Consider the following 12308-nt stretch of genomic DNA (forward strand, 5'->3'; position numbering starts at 1 on the left):
AGGAGGCATATGTTTACCTTGCCTCTGGCACTGATAGCAAGGAAAAGGATCCCACTTTTCTTTACTTACTTTTCCAATTCTTCATCCTCTTCCTCTTCCTCCTCCTCATCTTCCTCCTCTGGCAGTTCTCTGGTCCTGTGGAACTGCCACACAGAAGTCCCAGGACAGAAGATGAGGCAGCACCCATGATTCTCGAAGATGTAGATGAACCAGCGCATCCCACTGCGGACCCCATACGGACCTTGCCCCCCAAAAATTATGAGCCACTGATACCTGATTTTGTGGCAGAACCAGGAATCAAGCTTGACACCACCAGCCTCACTTTTCGAAGTCTTTTTCTCTGAGGATTTTATTAACCTCATGGTGGAGCAAACTAATTTGTACGCTCATCAATTTTGGGAACAAAGCCCCAGTTCATCATTTGCTATTTGGTCTCCTGTAGACGCAGTTGAAATGATGCAGTTTTGAGGCCTTGTCCTACACATGGGGATCCTGAAGACGTCAGAACTTCAGCAATATTGGAGTGTTGATATTTTATATAACACTCCAGTGTTCCGAATGGTCATGGCCCAGAAGCGTTTTGAGGCCATCCACAAATTCCTGCATTATACCGATAATGCACAGTGTCCCGCACAAGATGATCCCAACTTTGACCATCTGTTCAAAGTTCAGCCGGTCATCGAACACATCAACAAAAAGTTTGCTGAAGTGTTGTGAATTCTCTCTCTGTCTTCCCTCTGGTGAGTACTGAAGGTAGTGGAGCTGGTCAGATTGAGAGTTCTCTTTATGGGCTCCCTCTGGTGGTTACTGGAGGTAGTGGAGCTGATCTGATTGACAGAGGCTTGCCACCTGATAATGAGGAAGACGATTGGAGATCTGGGGTTTCTGATTGGGATTTAAGACAGCTGACTCCCTCTATCCCTACTGGTGATTTTCTTCCTGTTCCTGCTGAGGTCTGATGTCTCCTGCATTTTCCCTGCATGTTCAGCTAAGTGGATCATTTGCTATTCTGTTTGCATTTGATCTGGTTTTGTCTATCTCTGTTTGGTGTGGGTCAGCCAGCTCCGGCTTGGGCTGTGCTGAATCACCGCCCATATGTTGCTGCATGTGCCAGTTTGTTTTGTTCCCTTTTATATTGGTCTCTTTTTGCTTTTTTTTCAGAATATACCAGAGTGCTGATATAGTGGGGGGGTGACAACGAGCGACTTCAGTGTTTTAGTGTATCAGACGTGTTGTACTTTTTGCAGGGTTTTTTGCGTGATTGCAGACAGTGTCTTTCCTTTCCTGTCCTGTCTAGTTAGTGTGGACCCCACCATTTGCTCAGTCTATTTTTCTGCCTGCGCTTGTGTTTTCATCTTGTCTCACCGAAAATATATGTTTGGGGGCTATCTATTCCTTTGGGGTCTGCTCCGGGGCAGTTTAGATTTCCCCTTTCTTGCTTTAGGCTTAGTTGGCTCTGCGGCTGTACCGAGGCGTCTAAGATCATCGTAGGTACGCTCCAGGACTACTGCTAGTTGTGTGGTCAGGATCAGGGGTCTGCAATGCGCTTAGTTACCAACCTCTCTGGTTTTCTGTGGCTTAGCCTGGGCCTGCTATCCTCCTCGGTGACTCATTCATAACACTGAAGTGTACGTGCCCCAAAGGGACATCTGTATGGATGACTCCTTAGTTCATTTTAAGGGAAGGCTCAGATTCCGTCAGTACCTGCCCACGAAGAGTGCCAGGTATGGAATCAAACTCTACAAACTGTGTGAGGTACCTCAGGGTACACCCTCAAGTTTAGAGTTTACGAAGGGAAGGCCACCAGGATTGAACCAGCTGAGTGTCCTCCTGTCCTGGGAGTAAGTGGGAAAATTGTGTGGGATTTGGTGCACCCACTGCTAGAAAAAGGTTATCACCTTTATACCGATAATTTTTATGCCAGCATCCCACTCTACAAATCCCTCTCTGCGCGAGGACTCCCAAGAATGCTACTCGGGCAGATGCTCAGAAGGGGTGACAGCAGAGCCCAATGTAGCGACCACCTGCTGGTGATCAAGTACAAGGACAAGATGGATGTCCTTCTCTTGACCACCATGCATGGTGATGGTAGCACCCTCAGCACTGTACTAGGTACCTCTACACAGGTCTGCAAACCAGAAAGTGTACTGGGGTACAACTAAAGCATGGAGGGCATTGATCTCTCTGATCAACTCCTCCAACCATACAGTGCTTTGAGAAAGGCCAAGGTGTGGTAAAAAAAAGCTGCCCGTGCCCATCGTACAAATGGCAACGCTTTCCTGCTGTCGCAATGTGCACACCACACTGATACGTCGTACCTTCAGTGTTACGGGAGGTAGAGGTTAAGGCCCTGATATTCAGCACTCAGGAAGGAGTGGGCTCCAGTACTTCCGGAATTGAAAGTGCTCGTATCATACCAGGTCAGCATTTCTCGGGGGAGGGTCCTGCAAACTGGAAAAAGAGGTAAATGGCAAGAAAGGTGCCGAGTGTGTTACAAAAGGGGAATACGCAAGGACATAATTTATCAATGCGACACCTGCCCCGACAAACCTGGCCTGTGTGTGAAGGATTGCTTCAAATTGTACCACACCTCCATGCAGTACTAATTTAATTTACAGGAAATAGTAGATTAGTTCCAAAAAGGCGGCACATCTAGATAAGCTCCTTGGGGTTCTAGTTTCCAAAATGCTTTCAATTGTGTTTTTTTTTTTACTGTAGGCACATCAGGGCTCTGCAAATGGAACATGATGCCCGCAGACCATCCTATCAAAGTCTACATTCCAAAACGTCACTACTTCCCTTCCGAGCCCCGAAGTGTTCCCAAACAGTAGTTTTCTCCCACATATGGGGTACCAGCATACTCAGGGCAATTTGGACAACAATTTTTGGGGCACAATTTCTCCTGTTACTCTTGGGAAAATAAAAAATTGGGTACTAAAAATCATTTTTGTAGAATTTTTTTTTTCATGCCTGGGCATTATAAACTTTAGTCAAACACTTGGTGTTTCAAAGTTCTCACCACACATCTAGATAAGTTCCTTAGGGGGTCTAGTTTCCAAAATGGGGTCACTTGTGGGGGGATGTCCACTGTTTAGGCACATCAGGGGATTGCCAAACGCGACATTGCGTCCAATCTCACTTCCAGCCAATTTTAGTTTGAAAAAGTCAAACGGCGCTCCTTCCCTTCCGAGCCCTGCTGTGCACCCAAACAGTGGTTTCCCCCCACAAATAGGGTATCAGCGTACTCAAGACAAATTGGACAACAACTTTTGGAGTCCAATTTTTCCTGTTACCCTTAGGAAAATAAAAACTTGGGGACTAAATTATCATGTTTGCTGAAAAAATAGGATTTTTTATCTTCACGCCCCGGCGTTATAAACTTCTGTGAAGCACTTTGGGGTTTAAAGTGCTCACTACACATCTAGATAAGTTCCTTAGGGGGTCTAGTTTCCAAAATGTGGTCACTTGTGGGGGTTTCCACTGTTTAAGCCCATCAGGGGCTGGTCAAACGCGACATGGCATCCAATCTCAATTCCAGTCAATTTTAGTTTGAAAAAGTCAAACGGCAGTCCTTTGCTTCTGAGCTCTGACGTGTGCCCAAACAGTGGTCCCCCCACATATGGGGTACCAACGTACTCAGGAGAAATTTTGCAATAACTTTTGGGGGCAATAATCTCCTTTTACCCTTGGGAAAATAAAAAAAATGTTGCTAAAATATCATTTTTGTTACTAAAAAGTTAAATGTTCATTTTTTCCCTCCACATTGCTTCTGCTCCTGTGAAATACATGAGGGGTTAACAAACTTTTTGAATGTGGTTTTGATCAGCTTGAGGGGTGCAGTTTTTAGAATGTTGTCACTTTTGGGTATTTTCTGCCATATAGACCCCTCAAAGTGACTTCAAATGTGAGGTGGTACCTTAAAAAAATGGTTTTGTAAATTTTGTTGTAAAAATGAGAAATCGCTGGTCAAATTTTAACCCTTATAACTTCCTAACAAAAATTTTTTTTCCCAAAATTGTACTGATGTAAAGTAGACATGTGGTAAATAATATTTATTAACTATTTTGTATGAAATATTTCTCTGTTTAAAGGGCATAAAAATTCAAAGTTTGAAAACTGCGAAATTTTCCATATTTCCACCAAAATATCAAAGAAATTTTACAAATAACATGAAGCACAATATGTTACAAAAAATAGTCTCAGAATTGCCAAGATCCGTTGAAGCGTTCCAGAGTTATTACCTCATAAAGGGACAGTGGTCAGAATTGTAAAAATTGGCCTGGTCATTAACTTGCAAACCACCCTTGGGGTAAAGGGGTTGAGTCTTGTTTTCCAGACGGATCAAATACTTATTTCTAACTGCAAAATGCAAATACATTTACATAATTTATGTAATGTGATTTTCTGGATTTTAATTTTGATATTCCATCTCTCAATGTTAAGATTAACCTACCCTTAAAATTACAGACTGTTCATGTCTTTGTCAGTGGGCAAACTTACCAGCTTTTTCAATCTCTGCTCTGAATCAACTCATGTGTGTCTCCACTCCATTCAATGTCAGCAAGCAGTTAATCCTGAATGCTACATATGTGTTTTCAACTATGCAAGCTTATATCTGGTATCTAGTTATTTCAACTTACTCTGCTTGTCCCCTTATGTTGTGAGGTCATGAAACTTTTCAAACTGCTTTATGATCCATGTAGTGCTGGACATTTGTTTATCTGACTACAACAATTATTGGGTCCTGCTGTCTCAATTTAGTTTGAATGATTAACAAGAAGAGAGAGCAAAAAAAAAAGGAGATCTAAGCCTTAGCCTCCTATATATTCAGACATAGCTGGGGGAAGGCATTTATGCAGGGGCATTTATGCACATTTAATCGAAGTACATTTGATCGAAGTATGAGGCAGTTATAACATGGCAGTTAGACAGGGCAGAAGACAGGTGAGACATTTATATACATCTATTCCCTGTTCATCTGTATTGCAACAAATATTTACCATATGCATTTGTATAATTTATATCCTGGCAGCTGCATTCACACACATCCAATGCCCTGGCATTAACTCTCTACACTCCATCCATATCGGCCCCTCACTCCTTTCCTCTCCAATGTATAGCACTCATGCTCTTTTCACATTGCTAAATTGCACAGATCCATTCAGTCCCACCATTCAACATTAGAGACGCTCTCACAAATCACTTAACCATCTGCTCACTCTTTCTATCCTCCTTCTCCTAGTCGCAGGAGACATTGCTCCCAACCCTCGTCCCCCATGTTATAGAAAGTCAATCCCCCAACTGCTACACTCAGAAACCCCTCTAATCTTATTAATATTCCCTGCATGCCATCTGTCTCTCTTAATTGTGCCCTTTGGAATTCTCACTCTGTCATTCATGACTTCTTCCTTTCTAATTCTCTTAACATTCTGGCTCTTACTGAAACCTGGATCCAGCAGTCAGACACTACCGCTGCTGCTTTTTCATATGGTGAACTACATTTCTCTCATACCCCAAGATCAGACAATAGAGCAGGTGGAGGCATTGGTCTGCTCCTATCACCAAAATGTACCTTTCAGGTTATCCCTCAAGTACCCTCACTTGTCTTCCCTTCTTTTGAGGTCCATGCCATCAGACTCTACACTCCCTTCTCCATGCGAATAGCGGTGGTATATCGTCCTCCCGGCCTCTCCCATCAGTTCCTGGATCATTTTGCCACTTGGTTTCCACATTTTCTCTCCTGTGACATCCCCACCCTCATCATGGGCAATTTCAACATCCCCATTGCTCTTCCCCTCTACCCATCTGCTACTCACCTTTTATCTCTAACCTCCTCGTTTGGCCTTTCGCAGCTTACTAATTCTCCAATGCATGAAGACGGAAACTCCCTCGACTTGGTCTTCTCTCGGCTTTGTGCAGTTGATGATTTTGCAAACTCCCCTCTCCCGCTCTCTGACCACAACCTTCTTTCATTCTCTATCAAGAACTGCCAGGCCACTCAGGTCACCCCCACTGTCCATACTTATAGAAACATACAGGCCATTAACACCCAGAAAGTTATGAAAAACTTGCAGTCTTCATTGGCCCCTATCTCCTCCCTCTCATGTCCTGATTCTGCATTGAAGCATTACAATGAAACACTTCAAAGTGCCCTTGATAAATTTGCACCACCTATATATAGAACACCACAACACAGATGGCGACAACCCTGCACACCCTGCAAACACGTTTCCTGCAGCGGTGCTCCTGGTGCGCTGAACATCTGTGGAGAAAATCCAATCTACATGAAGATTTCATCCATTATAAGTTTATGCTTCGAACATGCAACACTGCCCTTCACCTCTCAAAACAAACCTATTTCAACACCCTCATCACCTCACTGTCCAATAACCCTAAACATCTCTTTGACACTTTTCATTCTCTACTCAACCCAAGAGTACAGGCCCCAACCACGGAGCTTCGAGCTGACGATCTTGCGAATTAGTTCAAACAAAAATTTGACCAGATCTGACAGGACATTATCTCCCAATCACCTCATACTATGCACTGTCCTCCCTCCCCACTGCACCTAGCTCACTCTCTGATTTTGAACCAGTCACAGAAGAAGTAAGCAGGCTCCTTACCTCTTTTCTCACAACCACTTGCACCAGTGACCCATTTCCGTCACATCTACTCCAGTCCCTTTACCCTGCTGTCACCCCTCACCTAACTAAATTATTTAACCTCTCTCTCTCTTCTGGTATCTTTCCCTCCTCATTTAAGTATGCCATCATACATCCACTATTTAAAAAACTGTCATGATCCCGGATGGATCTGACAGATAAAGGTACAAGTAACCTTTTTTTTTTCCTTAAGCTGTGTGCTTAAGGTTGGTTTTGCTCCCGGTGGCCGTTATGGTCATTGCACTGGTGTTTTTAGTTCTAGTTTGCCCCCGGTGGTGGTTGGTGTTATTGCTCGGGAATCACTAACAGGTGTGATTGCTCAATAAAGGTGTGTCAGTTGTGCTCACTCACTGTTGGTGATATTATTGGTCTTTTCCAACCATCCTTGGTGAAGGAAGGAGCTGTAGGAGAGTCCAGTGCAGCTCAGTCAGAGTCCTGGAGTGGCATCTATGGTGTCAGTGAGGAGTTCTTGCATAGCTTGGTGGAGTGGCAGCTATGGTGTAGAGCTGCACTCAGTTGCTGGACTCTGTTGCTGGAAAGCTGCACTCAGGTGCTGGACTCTGTTGCTGGACAGTTGCACTCAGGTGCTGGACTCTGTTGCTGGACAGCTGCACTCAGGTGTTGGACACGGTCGGAGGAAGATGCACTCAGGTGTTGGACTCTGTTGCTGGTTGCATTAGCAACAGAGCAAAGCTAAGTGGTGTTCCCTGTTTGTCTCTTTTCCTTATGTGTGTGTTAGTGCAGTGGAGGGATTAGTTTCTGCACCGTCCGCTTCACTAGAAAGGGCGAGGTGCAGGGTGAGCTATGGATATTAGGCATCCTGATCGGCACCCGGTGCGGAACCGGCCTAGGGATCGTTAGGAGTGTAGAGACACTGACTCAGGGGAGTGCAGGAGGTCTCCACGTCCCTGTTCCCTATCGCAGGGCCACCATTGTAATTGTTTCCCTGGTTTTCCCCTTTATTCTGAAATTCGCCCTCCTGGAGGCGGTGTATCCAGACTTACGTGTACTACTGAAATTCACCTGCTGGAGGTGGTGTATCTGGCTGCACGTGCTTTTATTTAAATTCGCCCTGCTGGAGGTGGTGTATCCAGGGTCACACGTGTCATATAAATTCGCCCTGCTGGAGGCGGTGTGTCCAGTCACACATGACCATGACAAAAACCATCCCTCGACCAAAACTGGGCCGCTAACTATAGACCTGTCTCTAATCTTCCCTTCATCTCTAAACTCCTCGAACGCCTGGTCCATTCCCGTCTTATCCGCTATCTCTTTGATAACTCTCTTCTTGACCCTCTCCAATCCGATTTCCGCTCTTTACACTCTACTGAAACTGCCCTCACTAAAGTCTCTAATGATCTACTAACAGCTAAATCAAATGGTCATTACTCCATGCTAATTCTCTTGGATCTCTCTGCAGCATTCAACACTGTGGATCATCAGCTCCTCCTCATTATGCTCCATTCCATTGGCCTCAAGGACACCGTTCTCTCCTGGTTCTCCTCCTATCTCTCTCCTTTACTGTATCTTTTGCTGGTTCCTCCTCCTCTCATCTTCCCCTTACTGTTGTGGTTCCTCAAGGATCAGTCCTAGGCCCCCTCCTCTTCTCTTTGTACACTGCCCCTATTGGTCAAACAATCAGTAGATTTGGTTTCCAGTACCATCTCTATGCTGATGACACCCAATTATATGCTTCTTCTCCTGACATCACGCCTGCCTTTCTAGAAAACACCAGCAATTGTCTAAATGCTGCGTCTAACATCATGTCCTCACTTTATCTGAAACTGAACCTGTCAAAGACTGAACTCCTTGTGTTTCCTCCCGCTACTAATGTACCTATACCCGACATTGCCATTTCCATGTGTGGTTCCACTATTACTCCCCAGCAACATGCCCGCTGTCTTGGGGTCATACTTGACTCCGAGCTTGCCTTTGCCCCCCACATACGATCACTGGCTCGCTCTTGTTATCTGCACCTCAAAAACATTTCTAGAATTCGACCTTTTCTTTTAACTCTGCAAAAACTCTTACTGTTTCTCTTATTCATTCTCGTCTCGACTATTGTAACTCTCTTCTAATCGGTCTCCCTCTTACCAAACTCTCCCCCCTCCAATCTGTCATGAATGCTGCAGCCAGGATCATATTCCTCACCAATCGTTATACCGACGCCTCTACCTTGGGCAAGTCATTACACTGGCTACCCATCCACTCCAGAATCCAGTACAAACTTATTACCCTCACCCACAAAGCTCTCGATGGCTCAGCACCACCCTACATCTCCTCCCTTGTTTCAGTATACCACCCTACCCACGCCCTCCGTTCTGCTGATGACCTGAGGATAGCATCCTCAATAATCAGAACCTCCCACTCCTGTCTGCGCCAATTCTTTGGAATGCACTTCCCAGGTCAATACGATTAGTCCCCAATCCCCACAATTTTAAGCGTGCCCTGAAAGCGCATTTATTCAGACTGGTCTATCGCCTCAATGCATTAACCTAATCTATCCCTGTGTGGCACAGCCAAAAGTTTTACCATAACCAGGTTCCCCGCATCATGTTCCCACATGCTTTATACATCCATTAGCCCTCTGCATCTGTACTGTTACACACTTAACATTATGGCTGGTCCATACAATCAGGGCAATTGTTACCACCCACCTTTCGTGTCTACCTTTTTCCTCATAGATTGTAAGCTTGTGAGCAGGGCCCTCATTACTCTTGGTATCTGTTATGATCTATGTGATTATTGTTATGCTGTAATTGCTGTTGTCTGTACAAGTCCCCTCTGAAATGTAAAGTGCTGCGGAATATGTCGGCGCTATAGAAATAAAATGTATTATTATTATTATTAAACTTACAAAATCAGCGGGAGATCAAATACTTATTTCCCCCAATGTATACATATATATATATATATATATATATATATACACTGCTCAAAAAAATAAAGGGAACACTAAAATACCACATCCCAGATATCACTGAATGAAATATTCCAGTTTCAAATCTTTATTCATTACATAGTGGAATGCGTTGAGAATAATAAATCATAAAAATAATCAATGTAAATCCAAATTAATATCCCATGGAGGTCTGGATTTGGAATGATACTCAAAATCAAAGTGGAAAATCAAGTTACAGATTGATCCAACTTCAGTGGAAATACCTCAAGACAAGGAAATTATGCTCAATAGTGTGTGTGGCCTCTCCACGTGCCTGTATAACCTCACTACAACTCCAGGGCATGCAACTGATGAGGCAGAGGATGGTCTCCTGAGGGATCTCCTCCCAGACCTGGACTAAAGCATCTGCCAACTCCTGGACAGTCTGTGGTGCAATGTGACATTTGTGGATGGAGCGATACATGATGTCCAAGATGTGCTCAATCAGTTTCAGGTCTGAGGAATGGACAGGCCTGTCCATAGCTTCAATGCCTTCATCTTGCAGGAACTGCTGACACACTTCAGCCACATGAGGTCTGGCATTGTCCTGCATTGGGAGGAACTCAGGGCCAACAGCACCAGCATATGGTCTCACAAGGGGTCTGAGTATCTCATCTCAGTACCTAATGGCTGTCAGGCTATCTCTGGTGAGTACATGGAGGGTTGTTTGTGCGGCCCTCCAAAGAAATACCACCCCACACCATTACTGACCCACTGCCAAACTGGTCATGCTGAAGGATGTTGTAGACAGCAAATCGCTCTCCATGGCATCTTCAGACTCTGTCACATGTGCTCAGTGTGAACCTGCTTTCATCTGTGAAGAACACAGGGCACCAGTGGCAAATTTTCCAATCCTGGTGTTCTGTGGCAATTGCCTAGCATACTGCACGGTGTTGTGCTGTGAGCACAACCCCCATCTGTGGACTTTGGGCACTCACACCATCCTCATTGAGTCGATTTCTAACCATTTGTGCAGACACATGCACATTTGTGGCCTGCTGGAGGTCATTTTGCTGGGCTCTGACAGTGCTCCATCTGTTCCTCCTTGCACAAAAGCAGAGGTTGTTGCCCTCCTATGGCCCCCTCCATGTCTCCTGATATACTGGCCTGTCTCCTGGTAGCACCTCCAACCTCTGGACACTACGCTGACAGACACAGAAAACCTTCTTGCCACAGCTCGCATTGATGTGCCATCCTGGATGAGCTGCACTACCTGAGACACTTGTGTGGGTTGTAGAGTCTGTCTCATGCTACCATGAGTGTGAAAGCACAACCAACATTCAAAAGTGACCAAAACATCAGCCAGAAAGCATTGGTACTGAGATGTGATCTGTGGTTTCCACCTGCAGAACCACTCCTTTATTGAGTGTGTCTTTATAATTGCCAATTCTATTTGCACAATAGCATGTGAAATTGATTGTCAATCAGTGTTGCTTTCTAAGTGGACAGTTTGATTTCACAGAAGTTTGATTTACTTGGAGTTATATTCTGTTGTTTAAGTGTTCCCTTTATTTTTGTGAGCAGTGTATATAAGAAAAAAATGGAACAGCACATTTCCAATAAGTGGGTGCACAAGCCTCCACAGCAAAGCATCCAATACTTGCCCCAATCCAGATAAATGAAAAAAGGGAAGACAGCATTCCATAGACTTTAAGTGAAGAAATGTGGATTTTATTCAGACCCACATGGCATGGCAACGTTTCTGCTCACACTGAGGATGCTCACACTGAGGAACTGCTGACATGCTTCAGCCACATGAGGCCTAGCATTGTTATGCATCAGAAGGAACCCAGGGCCCACTGCACCTCCATATGGTCTCACAATGGCTTTGCGAATCTCATCCCGATACCTAATGGCAGTCAGGCTAACTCTAGCTAGCACATGGAGCGCTGTGTGGCTCTCCAAAGAAATGCCTCCCCACACCATTACTGACCCAAACCAGTCATGCTGAGAGATGTTGCAGGCAGCAGAATGTTCTTCGCTACGTCTCCAGACTCTGTCACATACGCTCCATGTGAACCTGCTTTCATCCGTGAAGAGCACAGGGCGCCAATCTCAAATCTGTCAATCTTAATGTGCTCTGCAAATGTTAATCGCCCTGCAAGTGTTGAGCTGTAAGCACAACACCCACTTGTGGATGTCGGGCCCTCATACCACCGTCATGGATTCTGTTTCTGACAGTTTGAGCAGACACATGGATGTTAGTGGCCTGGAGGTCATTTTGCAGATTTCTAGCACTGCTCCTCCTGTTCCTGCTTGCACAAAGGAGGAAGTAGCTGTTCTGTTGCTGGGTTGTTGCCCTCTACATCCCCCTCCATGTCTCCTCGTGTACTGACCTATCTGCTGGTATCTTCTCCATGCTCTGGACACTTTGATGACAGACACAGTTACCCTTCTTGCCACAGCTTGCGTTGATGTGCCATTTTGGATGAGCTGCATTACCTGAGCAATTTCTGTGAGTTGTCACCTCATGCTACATTATCTCTAGGGGTGAGAGCAAATGACAAAATGCAAAAGTGACAAGAACAACAGCCAAAAAAGATGAGAGCAGAGAAATATTCTGTGGTCACCCCTTACAGAACCACTCCTTGATAGGGATTGTCTTGTTAATTACCTAAATACAAGTACAGGTACAAAGTGATGAGTGCATGGAAGAGAGAACAGGGAATAGCTAATTAGATTAGTGAGGTGATATAATAAGCTCG

General features: G+C 44.8%; 1 protein-coding gene across 3 annotated transcripts in view; it reads left to right on the plus strand.

Moving 5' to 3' along the window:
- LOC141095454 (ATP-dependent translocase ABCB1-like) overlaps positions 1-12308 on the plus strand; it is a 485663-nt gene that overhangs the window by 102806 nt on the left and 370549 nt on the right. The gene's annotated exons all lie outside the window — the stretch shown is intronic.

The sequence above is a fragment of the Dendrobates tinctorius genome, unplaced genomic scaffold (assembly GCF_039654945.1).
Source record: "Dendrobates tinctorius isolate UK_male_01 unplaced genomic scaffold, ASM3965494v1 ptg000070l, whole genome shotgun sequence".
NCBI lineage: Eukaryota > Metazoa > Chordata > Amphibia > Anura > Dendrobatidae > Dendrobates > Dendrobates tinctorius.